Raw genomic sequence first — 14,561 nt, forward strand, 5'->3', positions numbered from 1 at the left:
GTAAGAGACACTCAAGAGAACATTCACCATACCACAAGTTAATTTTCAGAGGCATTTTTACAAAACCATCTAACCAGCAGAACCCTCCTTCAGATAACTGTCAGCTGCTATGAAAGCTCTATATTAAAACTGTTACTACAGCCCTTCTGACAGGACATTCCATAAAAGAGGAGGTACCATGGGCTGCCAAGTCAGACAACACCTCGAGTCCCTGCTCCACCCATCCCAGTCCATCCCCATCCTCTGCCCACATCCAGACAGCAGCAAAATACCAGCCTGTGACTCAGGAAGGCTTTTACTACTGAAAGTCTTCTAAAATCAAGATGTGATTAGCTCCAGACCCTCTTAAATAACTGTCATCCCAAGCACTTTTCCTGCCAAAGCTGCCCCAAGTCTCTGAATTCCCCTCAACACAAGCAATGCTGCTAAATATTATGTCTTTATGAACTCTTCTCAGCTGCTCTATTGAACTGCAAAGGTAATCTGAAATTTGAAATTCTGCCAAGCAAGCAAAAAAGTGAAAGTGTAATTACAAATATTTACACTAGAATTCCAATTTTACCAAGACTTAAAACAAATTCATGCAGTGATAATGTGATCTAGGGGCTGGATAAAAAAAAATAGTCAAGGATTAGCACAGATCTCATGCCACTTGTGACTGTGCAGAAACAGGCAAACACAGACTATTTTATCAGGAGTAAATACTGACATGGTTAAAAGTCTTGACTGACAATATCAACATCAACATCAACCTACTGGATCTTATCTATTGTACTCATGACTCTTCAGAGGCACAGTTAAACCAAGATTAACCAACACTGCAATAGATCTTTCACTTACTGAACACATCTTTTACTTCAGAAAAAGTTCCATTTTAATATCGGGTTTAATGTAAAAACTGAAATGTTTTACACTTCAACTTCTTATTGAAGAAATCTTATTGCAAAAGCAGAGGCTGAAACTTAACATGTTCAGATTACTCCAATCTTGGTAACTGATTTTTAGACACATAAAAGCAACTTCTTTAATAAAATAATATAGAGAAAAACTGTTGAATGCAAAAACTTGAAAAGACTATAAATTTAAAAATTAAAGATGTGGCCAAAACAATTTACTGTTCCTTGAGCACATTTTAAAAGATATGCTTATAACCCCATAACTGTTCTGTGTGAAAAACTGTTTCACCACGATACTGAACAGCCCTTCCAATTACAATTGAATGGCATCCCACAAAATTCATTGCAAACTTTCCATTTGTTACTTCACAGGAGATGTATAGAAACAGAATTTGATGATGCAGAAGATACAAGAAGTGGAGTTCTATTACTGGCTGTCATCTAGCAAAAACACATGTGTGACATGTGAGTGATAACATTAGATGTCACAGTTCACCCCTTCTTTTAAAGCTCAGTGGGGTCACCTTGAGCTGGAAAACAGGAAAAAAAAAAGAAACTCAGCTCACTACCAAGACCAGCTAGGTTCTCAGTTACCATTGTGGTTAATCATAGTAGCCTTTAAAAATATGCAGGTAATACATCCTAAAACTAAGCAATATTTTATATTTAGTAAACTGCTTTGATCTCATTGTTATTCTCACTGTATCAACCCAGAAGTTCTGGAGAGATGTCACACAAACACACACTTTCACCACTGTTGGTGCATAGATCAGAATCTGAAAACCAGAAAAATACCTGATGACTGATAAGAGAAAAAGGTAAAAAAGAAAAAAAAAACAACAACTTAACTAAGGATCTCCAAGGCCATCCTTTGATGGTACCACACCTTCCATAGCAACACAAACTGTTCTCCTCTCTTTCTACTCAGAAGCCAAAACCCCTCCCCAGCTAGCCATGAAACAGCAGGGTTTGCTGTTGTCAGTACAGAACTTTGTCCACACACCAAATTCCAGTGGAGGATGGGGACAGCCAACACCAGCTTCCCATGCCCAGGGAGGTCTTGGAGTTTCTGTCATCAACAGCAGAGCAAAGAACCCCAACCAGAATGCAACCCTAACCCCCTTCTCCTATTCAGGGTCAAACATGAGGCCAGCCTAAATCCTCCCTGCCCATTATTCATCAAATTCCTGATCTTGATCCCTGGCAGCCATCCTTTGGATCCCCAGAGGTTTGTTGAACTTTCAGGGATAAGATTTATCTTTCTCATCCCAACCTTTCCTAATCCTCCCCTTTTTGCAAGTGGCACAGACACAGCAGGCACGGGCACAGGAAACCTACCAGAAGCAATCCTATGATTTATTACTTCTGATTTCTATCACTTCTGTATCACTCCTTCTCTTTATTGCCTGGAAATAAAGACTAACTTGAAAGGAAAAGAAAAATGGTCACACCCCAGTCTGGAGCATGGCTCTGCTTTTTAGATCAGAAGCACTTTGGAGAGGATTTTGGTGTGGGGCCACGATACTGAAATGGCTCAGCTAATTGAGGGCACCCTCAAGGTCAACCCAAATTGTAGTGTAGACATAAAAGTCAAGGGCAAAAAAATAAAGAGAAAAGGCAGAGTAATATGATGCCATGAAAAATGGAGATGAAGAGAGACACATCAGAAAAGTTGGGAGGTGTCCACATAAGTGGGCAAAATCTTCCTCTCAGGGTTGTTTTACTATGCACAACCTACAGTGAAAGCACAAATTCTCAACAGGATTAGGACTCATGCTTAGCTAATACATAGGATTCAGGAACTACTGTGAAGAAACATTACCCGTAATTAAGAATTTTAATGAAGCAGTTCCAATACAGAACTTCCAGTACATTTCCTGGATGTTTAACAGCTTTGCAAAAGAGATTTTGGTGACAAGTTTTAGCAGTCTAACGCAGGTGAAAGCAGAAAATACCCTTCTGAAGCCTTATGCAGACTAATCTCATACATCTCAGGGAAAAAAAAAGCCCTGAGATCAATATATCAATATATCCGTATGTCATACAAGAATACATTGAAAAATTTTGTACTGGGAAATACCAAAAGCACTATCTAAATGGCAAAGCCCTCTGAATTGCCACTGAAAGATGGCATGGCTTTCTGGGTCACTTGAATTTGAATAATAGGGTGTTTTTAGCCCAAATAACCTATTGACTTCCATATATAACAAAATAGAGAGACTCTTTCATGTGCCTCCTAGATTTAGCAGCTGTTGCTCTAACACTGTCAGCAAAGCATCCATCTTAATCACAGTATGATCCTTTCAGCTTTGCCTTTTGAGGCTCTGCTTACTTCCTTCCACCCTTCAAGTCTCCTCATCTGCCCAAGATAGATATGTCAGCTCAAAGCACTGTGTGAATAATACGAGGTAAAACAATCTATCTGGTTTGTCCTGAATCATGTCTCTTTGTTTTACCATGTGATACATATATATATATATATGTATTTTCGTACTTATCCATATAGAAAACCTATATTTAGGTGCCTATGGGAGATGCCTTCTGGCTAGTTCTGTTTTTCTATTCTGATGCACTCAGCTGTAGCATCTCCCCTTGTTACAACTGTTAACTTCCCTTGCCCATCACCACAGGCTTTCTATTTTTTATCCTCATCATTCTTTTTGCTTTTTCTCTGCTTAAAATAAAAGACTCCATATGTTTTGCTCTTCTTTTGTTGCAAAATGTTAATGGTGTGTATGAGAGAGCACAGTCAAATGTAGGATTGCCATTTGTACAGAATTACACACCCAAGTAGTGCCCAGGGGGTTTCACCTGTAGGAGTGCTTTAGGTAGACCTCAGTTTTGTTTCTGACAGAATTCAAAACCATATTTTAAGGTTAAAAAAAATTTGTTTTCCAAGGGAACATTCTCTCTGTCAAACACTTCCAAAGTAACTCATATTTTATGAACTACATTTCTAGTTCTTAAAAATGCGATCCACCTGAATTGTATCTGTTTTTAAAAAGAAGCTCAACCATATGAACTTTTAGTTAATTTTAAATCATAATCCAACTTTTCTCCTCATCTGAGTCCTCATCTGAAAAGCTAAAACAGTATTTTAGCTGCACAGGTCAGAACTGAGTGCCTTAAAAGGAGAGCAGCCCTCAAATTCTACCACCAAAGCATGAGAAGGCTGAAACAGCTTTAGTGTACTGGGTAATTCACATTCACTAAGTGGATTAGCTGCAATAAGCATAATAAATGAAAGAGAATAAAATAAAAAACAATTTCACACTAAGTGAAGGCTTGACTTATAGGAAGTGGCAGCTCTGATGGCCCAAGGCACAGAATTAGTTTTGCCACTCGATAATTTCCCTGATTCACTCGAGTGGCCAGAAGAGGACATTTTCTGCCTGATTTCAGTGTAATCAAGTCACCTGCTCTGCAATTCCCAGGGCCAAGCCAACTGCACTCTGCTGCACCCCTCCTTCACCCCTCCTGCATGCCAGGAGTAACCAGAACAGTGATTTCTGCAGATTTGTGCAGAACTCCTGAGCTGCTGAGACACAGAGCTGTAGCTCCATCTCTCCATTGGGGTATTCTTATTTGAAACAATATATGGAAGGTGAAAATAAAAAATAATCTATTCCTTTAACTGCTTTATTTACATCAAGTTTTGGGCTACTGATGGGATGCTCTCTCAGCTCTGCTACACATATCAGCAAAGAGCTTCTGCCTTACTTAGACAAAAGAGGTGATAGATGCAAATACAGGGGAAAGAAATAATTTCAAGAGACCAAAAATAGTAATGACATTTTTTGTCGTAATTAGAAATGACTGAAATTCTTTCAAAACCATTACAGCAAGATTTGGTGTTAAATTTATGTAACCCGCTTTAAATAAAATGTTAAAAAAAGACTGTAAAACACGTAACAGAAATTTGGGAACATGTGAACTACTTGCATGACAGGATGTCAGTTTTATTCCTGCTTTGCTGAACCAGGCTCAGACTGATAAATACAATGTATGTGCTCATCTTTAGGCACCCAACTAGTTTCACTGGTCATTATTTTCAGGTAGCCTTTCAAACTAATAACTGTATACCCCACGTCAGAAGAACAGAATTCTGTATTGTTATTGAAAAGGATATTTTCTCCCCTTTATGCAAATATTAGATTAAGACTGCCCCAGTCAAGAGAGATAATCTCTTGAAATAGAATCTTAGAAATATCATTATTATTAAAGCATATCCAATCAATATGTAAATGGAAAGAACAGTAATTAAGCATTTTAATTTTTGCAATTGTACAATGGTAAAAACAAAGCTATAATGTGTATCAAAAATGATTTAACATTTTATAACCAATTTTCTACTTGACATATGTTACTGCATGATTCATCCACATTTTTCAGAATCGGAGTCCATGATCTGGCAAACTAAATCTGTTAATAAAATGAAAAGGTGACCTTGCTTAATTTAATAAGTCTGTGTAGAAATACCCTTTCAACATGTTAAAGATTTAGAAAAAGGTTATCATAGCTTGCTTTCATGGGAGAGTACTCTACCTTTTCCAGCTCATTTCTCAGGCTTTTACTGTAATTCATTAGATTACATAAAAACAATGTAGATCATTATATTTTAATAAAGGCTTTCCTTTCCTAATAAAATATCTGTCATTTACATTCAGGCATATCTTGTATAAAAAGCTTCTCTTTCTGAACTAAAGCTTTCCATATTCAAGTCACAGGACGTTGGTAGCTCTTGGAATGCTTTTTCTTTGTAAAGGACTTTCAGGGTGAATTCAGTTTCTAGACTGGATCCTTCAGAACTCTGGCCCTACATTTATCTTTAAAACAGGTACAGCCTGGTAGCAGCAATGCCAGTTGCTATCAGCATGCTTCTGCAAAAAAAAAAGGTCTCTCTCTTCAGCAAAAGAATGGTGTATAATACAATACTCATTAAGTCAGCTTGTTAGTCTCTACACCAATTAATGCTGACTGTGATAAAATGGTCCATACAATAGAAATACATTCCCAGTTAATTCTTAATATGGGCCCAGTCACTTACTGAGAACGATTAAACAATGAAATTTATTTTAGTTATGCCAGCTTCAAAATAAAGATGTGGGCTTCTTCAAATGCTCAGTAAGAGATGTTTCCTTTTCATCATGAATCCTAATTTGCTGCTGGCACTTGGCATCATGTTTGATTACTTGGGAAGGGCTGAAAGAAGAGCCCATTCTTCTTGTACAGGAGGAAACATCAACTGCAGCTACTGTACTTTAACGTAGCAAAGGTCCCCTCCTTGGGACATCAGCTCTAGAAGCAGCTTCTCCAGAAAGGACACTGGACTCCATGGACTCCAAATGCAAGCCAGCCCCATCACTCTGAGTTGCTCAATGTGGCCAAAAAAAAGAGTAAATGACCAACATCTTCCAGGTGCCTTCACGCTCAGCATCCATTTTATTAAAATTCCTTTCAGCTTTTCAGAACCCACATTGCTTCTTGCCCCAAACACTTCTCCCCACAAGGTGGTAGAAGAATGGAGACCAGGAGGACACTCAAAAGGCAGTGATGCTTTGAGAGAGGCACTTACTGAATGAAGTCTTGCAAAAGAATCCTTTCAGAACACGCTCCCCAAAACACTATGGTAGCAAAACCCATTTATGTTTAACCAAATGAGTAATCCAGTCCAAATCAACAGGATTATCTGTGTGCCTAAACTTAAAAAACACACTTAAGTATTTTATTTGCTTAGGGCTCCACAGGTCTGTATTACAAGAAGCAAAGCACAACAGCTGTTCATTTACATTAGAAGTACTTAATACCTGACCAGAATTCTAACTAGGGAAATATCTGGATTTAAGTATAGTAAATGCTTACTTTTTAATTCAGTGAGATTTATTTATTCCCTGGATTTTTTGGAAAAATTTGTGGCAATCCTGTTATACCAAGAATTTTGCCAAAATACAGGCTTACAAAGCTTTACTCTGGGAAACCTCTACTCAAATCTAATATAGACCTTAAGTCTGCATTTTAAGACATTATTTATGCCAAAGTAGTAGATTTTAGTGCTGCAAAGGTGACAGATCAACATTTCTCTGCCAACCAGAGATGCCTTATCCAGCCAGTTACAACTGTATCAATTTTAACAATTACAGACATTTACCTCTCAAAGACACAGGAATAAAAATTTAAGTGTGTCCAGATACCTTAAGCTTAACACTGAACACTGAAACACTGCCAGATAAATGTAAAGCAGAATGGAGTATCAGTGAGGATCTTTGCTCCTTGTCTCTGATGCTGTCTGTCATAATCCAACTTCTATTGTGAGCATAAAATATGCTTCTTTTAAAATGGGGAATCATGAACAGGTCTTATGTCACCCCAGGTAACAGTCCCAAATCTGAAGATTCCTGATTTACCTACCTGAGGACTCTCACCCTGCAGGGCACTGGATGAGCCCTGTAACCAGGCAAATCAATAAGCCATTCTCCATCAGCATCAATGTAAAACTTCTTCAGTGGCAATGCCATTTCAGTGAATCCAAAAAACAGCTTCCTATACCAAAATGCAAGACTGGACAACAGGCTGGGATTCTCAGAGAAAACCTCTTCAGGTATTTAAATACTTTTGCTGTGACCCAGGCTAGAGGTACTGAGTGGGCAATCACTGTTTCTGACTTTAACTATTTGTTCAACTTCATCATGTTTTTTGTAAAACAAGATAAAGCCTAACAAAAGCAATGGAATTACAGCAGTGCTGCAATTGCCAAAACAGTCCTCCAGAAGACAGAGGATGCTGAAGGTTAAGGCTTTCATACAGCCTATTTTTGACTCTAAGAAACTGATGACTTACGAGCCGAAAGAGTTTCTAAGTCAGTTAAAGATGAGACAGAGAGAAGCAGTCAGAAATCATGATCATTCCCAATGCCATCAGACACAAAGCTAACAGCAAAACTGGTAGTAAAGAATGTCAGATTATAAAAAAGACACAAGGAAACTTACAGCTATTGCTAACTCTGAGATACTTTGGTTACATTTTTCAAATGGTTCCTTTCCATCTGCAAATCAAGATAAATTCAGTGCAGACCTGCACTGACTGTGAAGACAAATACAGAAATACAGTCTTCATTCTCTCAGTGTGACCACTTTGGCTGAACTTTGTCATCTCAAGATGCAGGAACTCAGATCAAATTTTTAAAAAATTCTGTTCAAATGCTTTACAAGAAGTATATTACTGACTTTCACACTTCTCAGACAGTAATTAGTAGCTGAGGCTATGTATAAATCAAATTTACAACAAGGTTAATCAGTAACTTCTCAACAGTTTTAACTATTAATTTGTCAGAAAATATAAAGCCTCACCCCAAACAAAGCAAACACTAAAAACGGGTACCTAAAGAAAGATAATAGTAAAAGAGGAAAGGAAAGAGAGGAACTGAGTGACTTGTAGTCACCAAGTAGAGCTTTTAGATTATCAGATCTCTACTGAATGGCTGTGTTTTAAAGAGTAATGATATGATCCTGCATTTTTCATTCACTCAGATTCATGTTCCCTTTAGCACAGAGATTTGCTGGCATGAGATGGGGCTGTACTCAATCATGTGGCACACATGGTCTTTAATTTAAAAATCTAGTTAAATAGATGTTCTAACATCATGTTTTATCTAAGAACATTTTGTAACATAAAAGAGTGAGCATGTAACTTATTTGTCAGCTTTACTGTGTAGTGGATCACTTTCCTATGTTCCTCACCCAAGCTTTCATTTCCCAAAGCTATATGCATTCATTATGACAGTAAAAATGAAGAGTTGCTAAAGAGATGTATGCATTTTTATTATTGTCTGAAAAAATAGATCTTTCTGCAGTCCTTTGAGCTTCTGAGTGTGTGATTTGTATAAAATATTTCTCATTTTGGGGACACAGCAGATGGAGTGCAGGGCACTGTGGGATATGCCATTTATCACAGTGACAGTGTGTAGGTAGCACTGATCCTCTCACCACAGGGGGAAGCCAGAGCTGCAAATGTGAAGCAGCACTAAAAGCCCAACGAGTGGAGTTTGGCAACACTTATACTACTCATTAACTTAATCATATTAATTTATTAGCCATATATATCAAAGTAATTCACTACTGAATTGTCACCAAGAACAATTTATAAACTGCTAACGTTCCCCATAGGCAGAGGAGTGTTGTGGCATTCTTAATCAGTATGTTTGCCTTTGATTAAAAACAATAATATCTACCAAGCCAGGTAATGCCAACAGTGACAAAGTCATGCATATGTTTCTCATTAAAAATGGAACTTTAAAATGACACCTATGACAATAGAAGAAAAAAAAAAGGATAATCATAAACAGTGAAATGAGCCACAAAAATAGGACGTAAACATGCAAAATTGTTAAGTCTGCTGAGAAAGTTCCCTTAATGCTACAGTCACCTGCTCCCTGCTCTCAGAGACTCCAGGATTCCTGCCAGCCACAGCAGCCCTACAGCAACCACCCTGAGAGGTGAAATCAGTCAATAGATGTTCTGGAAAGTGACCCTGAGTGAATGCTTATTCTTCAAACACCAAATACTTTCTTGGAAGCAGGATTCCCACCACAGGGACAAACCTTGGGAGCCTCCTTTTGGCAATGCCAGCCCCAATGCTGCACATGAAGCAGACTCAGTGCCTCCAGCTCCACTGCACCATCCTTGCTGGTCCTGAGCCTCTGCTCTTCTCACCCTGAGCACATCTCCCAATTCCTCAGCCAGTGAGGAACTGGAATAACACCAGTCTGGGATGGAAATGGGGTGGGGATCTGAAGGGTGGATGGCCCCAGAGAGTTCCCACAGCAGGTCTATCAGTGGGGCTGTGCTGGATGCCCCTGGGCCCACCTGCAGAACCAGCAGCTGGGTACCAAAAACCTTGAGAGCCTCTGGTCTCGTCTGTTCCTCTAACACAGATAAACTCCATTGAAGTGGCTACAGACTGCAGTAAATACCTTCTATCCTCTCTTCTCTGTAAAGAGATGAAGTGGCTGCTGAGATCACTGCTGGATTAAGTAACACACACAGAGTTATCATCCCCCTGTGAGCCACTCTGTTTATTTATTTGAGTCCCACAACGATGTCACTTGGTGTATCTATTAAAATATTAATTTCACTAAAATATTAATTACTTTAAACTACTCGGTTCACGAAAACTTCTCTTACCTATTTATAAGACAAAACTACACTGAAAAAGTATTTGTATCTGTACAAACAGCTCAATATATTCATTACTACATTCTTAAAAACCTGAGACAAACAGCTAATGAGACAGCACCTATTTTAACTGGCTTTCCATTAAATAAAAAAAGTGGTGGAATACAGGTGGATTGCTTGTCACCTGGGCAGGCCAATGTAAGGGAACAGCAGAGACCTGATAATAGATGCTGGCAGGAGGTTTAATCAGGGGGAATTAACAACAGGGAGGGCCTCAGCCATCCCACCAGGATGCCCACAGCTCCAGAGAGCAAATCTCAGCAATATAAAATGGCAACAGAAACGTTTCCAACAGGCTTGAATTCATCTCCCTGGCACTCAACCTCACCAGTTGTGAGGTTGCTGAAGCTGCAGCTCCAAGATTCCCAGCACGTGTGGTCAGGGAAATGCCCATCCTACCACTTGAAACTCTGCCCCAGAAAAAAGGTTTGTACCACAAAGTTTAGTGGCAGGATGATTCCTCTCCAGTACTGTGGAAACAAGCTGGAAACCACCATAAAGGTTTTACTGGAATAGTAGTAGCCACTGAACAGAGAAAAATTGCAATGAAAACTTAAATAGTGGTTTTCTAACCTGTCTGGGGGACTTAAGTTGGCACAGAGAGCTATGAAAAGGCCAAACTACTCTTTCAGCTTCATTCAGTTCAATTTTCGGAACTGCTGCCTTAAGTCACACAATGGATTTCAGCTTCTCTCCACACAGCAAAAGGCTCCTTCAAATCCTACAACTTCCTCAAAAATCTTTTCCATAAATAAGTCCTGACTGTCTTTGTTAGGAGAGACTGATAACAAAGCCATGTACATTAACAGGAGATAAAGCCTTTTTTTGTTAATGCCACTCCATCACACTGCATTGTTTGAAGAACTGAGCCTTTGATGACCACCCTCCTGTGACACACAGGATTTTCCCTCTGCCCTCACAGCAGGCAAGGGCACCAGGCTGATTTCCACATTTCCTACTTGAACACAAGAAGAAAACCACTTTCTCCTAAGTTCATGTAAAATGGACACTACTTCACTATCAGCTCTTGAAGGATGCAGTTTGGGGACAGCTATTGTGGGCGTGTGCACCCCAGACACATCACTTCCTTATCCTCAGGAAAAGTTTTCAGCACCCTGCTCTTCTAACTCTCACCTTAACTCCAATGTCCCCACTCCCCAAAGGTGGAAGGCACCTACAAAATATTTAAAGAGGTCAAGGCTTCATTTACAGCTCCTTCACAAATTACTTACGTGAAAGAGTAGTTGTAGTCCGTTTTGCCAAGAGGGGAAAAAAAAATAATAAACTCTGCACTGGGAAATGCAGCATGCCAAATTTAACTACCTGTTTATTATGTGAAAATGACCATGTAAACCCAGCTGACACAAACCAAATGGGTGATGAAAATAACAGCACATTTCAAGGAGTGGAAACACAGATGGCTCACTGGAGTCTGCAGGAAGTTACTAATCATCACTCTGGAATACTCTCTACAGACAGAGCTGTGAGTTCTGCACCCACAAAAACAACTTCTTGAGACTTATCCATCTAACCAACAGCAAAGCCTGGATGCCAAGCCCTACACTTCCATTTGTCAGAAGGCTGAAAAGGAGGTAAAACAAAAAAAATGCAATGGATGGATGAACCATGCTGCATTTGCTGATGTGGAGCCTTACTAAAATGAGCTTGTCTGAAGCAGAAAACAACTCAGGTGCTAAGTCAGACATGTTAGAAAATGAGGCAGCATATAAGAAGTGTAATTATTTGTTTTTAGAGCAATGTTGGCAGATTAACATAACCACTGGGATACCTGTGCTGTAAGAAGCATGGGCAAGATCAGACACAGGAATTACTAAGAAATGGAGAAGAAAACATCCAAAAGAAATACTAGTTAGAGAAAGCAGGTAGCCAAAGAAGTCACCAAGATGTAGAGAGCAATTTTTGCCTCTGCATCAGCATCAGCTCTGCTGGAAGGGATGGATTCAGCCCTATAAAGCTGCAAACTCTCCTCAGTCTCTGACCCAGCCCAGGTTCTGTTCCCCTCCCAAAGCCACCCCAAATGGACCAGAAAGCCTCCACCAGGGCACCAGGACAGCAAACAGATTCACTTTCAGGTATAAAATCTGTGGGCCAGAACTGCCAGAACCAGGGCAAATTATTTTCAAGAGAGATCATATATAACCAAATTAAAGCTTAGCCAGTAGGCAACAGGTTAATATTCTCACCAGTTTTGTCCCAGTCTATCATCCCCCACTCAGAAGTCTGGAAGAAAAAATTCTGTTGTGTGAGAAGTTCTAAAATGCATTTTGTTCCTATTTCAGCTAAAAAGGAAAGAAACCAATTGCAAAAGTGTTGAAGGCAAGCACAGCAAAGCAGCCAGTAATGAAGTGTAAATAGGTACAGACAGAGCCAAGGGAGGCTTCATCTCCCAGGTGCTCCATCAAGTTTACAACAACTCAAATCCTCATTGAGTTTACAAGGGGCTCTTTTCCTTACTCAGCAATTTTCCACTGTTGTTTCTTCAGGAACAAAAGAAAACAACCTTAAGGAGCTCTGATTCCTGAGGGCCAGGATTCAAGAAGCCACCAGCATGGAGCTGCCCTGCAGCAGGCTGGTGGCTGGGCTGCTTCACCTGCAGGGACCTTTCTCCTCCAGGCTCCTCAATGATGCTGCAGTGCTCTGGGAATGTGCATTTTCTCCTGCCTACCAGCTGCTCCCCAAACTCCCCCTCAGCTCCTGGAGGCACTCACACTCTCTGTGGGTTTTGGCACTCCATTCATGCAGAGGTTTTCAGAGGTCAGGAAGGTGGCAACGTGGGGCTGTGGCTGAAAGACAGCCCCCCAGGGCCAACCTGCTCATGGGAACCTCTGTGTGTTAAACCGAGTGGGATGGATCCCAGTCATCGCTTCAGACTCCAAACAACTTGACAACAGTCTAGAAATTCAGCTGCAGAAATTGCCACCCCAACTCTGTGCTGCTGAAAATATCCGAGAGACACAGACTGTGTCCTTGATACAGATTTCCTGTGCATACTCAGCACACTGTATCCTGAAATATTTCTCAGTTGGAAGCAGTATGGCAGTCTGCATAATTTGGTGTCCCCTTTGCAACCACACACGAGGGAGAAGAGTAACGTGGGGCAGGCTGGATTTCTGACACAACATTATCAGTGCAAGGTGGCTCTGGTGTCTCCCTGTCTACTGGTGATAGCCAAATCCATGAAATTCCTCAGATGAGAACACAAAACAGCTACCACAAAAAATCCTCCTTTATAAACTGCTCATAACACAGCTCTTGATCCCTGCCACATACAGGCAAGGCAGATGAAGTTGCTCAAGCTCAACCATGATGCCTGGCTCTAGCAAAATGCTTCCATACTTTGTGAACTACTACAGACTTTATTAACTACTACTACTTAGCTAAGGTTCCTATGCCTATTGTTGAAGAATCTTCATTCCCACTTCCAGAGTGGCAGAGATAGGGGGTTCACTTGTGATACATGGAGTTGTAGGAGAAATTCAAGATCTTGGGGTTGTGCCTCCCCTGAACACTGAGACTCCTGGAGTCCCCAGCTGCAGGGCAGGAGGTTCAGCAAGCAGAGGGATCTGCAAGATCAAGACTGAAGTCACCACACTACCAAGATTTTCTCTCTCTTTGAACTCTGGTTTTCCCATATGATGTTCTGTGACTTGATATTCTGCTAAGCACTTCACTAGGTTTGTTATTATGGAGATACAAGATATCTTGACTGGGCTTTGACAGTAATCCTAAAGCTGCTAAACCTGTTGAATATATAAACTGTTCCTTTTATTAATATAGTTTGTTAATATAGCTTAATTACCAAAATAAACTTACCTTTAGCACACAGCAATTTATAAAAAAAAGACTCATCAGGATAGCACAACATTTAATTTAAACTCCATTAATAAATTAATGAAGTGAACTAAAATACTATGCATTACATTATGTTTAGGGCTCATTTATAACTTCATCTGTTTTCATTCTATTTTTCAGATTATGACACTGCATACAGATTATTAAAATACAATCCACTGTAGCAATGTGGACTTATCTGCTTTTCAAGTGTTTCTTCTCTAATTCATACAAGCATTTCTCTCTCTATCCCAGCATACATTAATGATGTTACAATACAAAAGGCATTAGCCACGCTGTTCATATCCCATGAGAACTAAAACACACATGGATCTGAAAGGAAGAAATGCATGCTACAGGGCTCTGAGAGACAATAGTTCATTTTCTCAGGTTTTTTTCTTTTACTAAAATAACACATTTAATGGAATTTCCTGTAAGGAAATTACAATTAATAAAGAACTAAATTACAAATCCATTAAATTTCAGTCACTGCAGCAACAAACCAGAGTTTTCATGAACGCTCAAAAAATCCAATAATGTAACCTCTGGTAAAGCCTGAAAAAGCCCTGAAGGGCAAGGCAGT

At 39.7% G+C, this 14,561-nt stretch overlaps 1 protein-coding gene across 6 annotated transcripts in view; it reads right to left on the reverse strand.

Annotated features, from left to right (window-relative positions):
- The window catches only part of DACH2 (dachshund family transcription factor 2), a 260,918-nt gene that overhangs the window by 123,316 nt on the left and 123,041 nt on the right, over positions 1–14,561 (reverse strand). The window lies entirely within an intron of this gene.

The sequence above is a fragment of the Heliangelus exortis genome, chromosome 14, assembly GCF_036169615.1.
Source record: "Heliangelus exortis chromosome 14, bHelExo1.hap1, whole genome shotgun sequence".
Lineage (NCBI taxonomy): Eukaryota > Metazoa > Chordata > Aves > Apodiformes > Trochilidae > Heliangelus > Heliangelus exortis.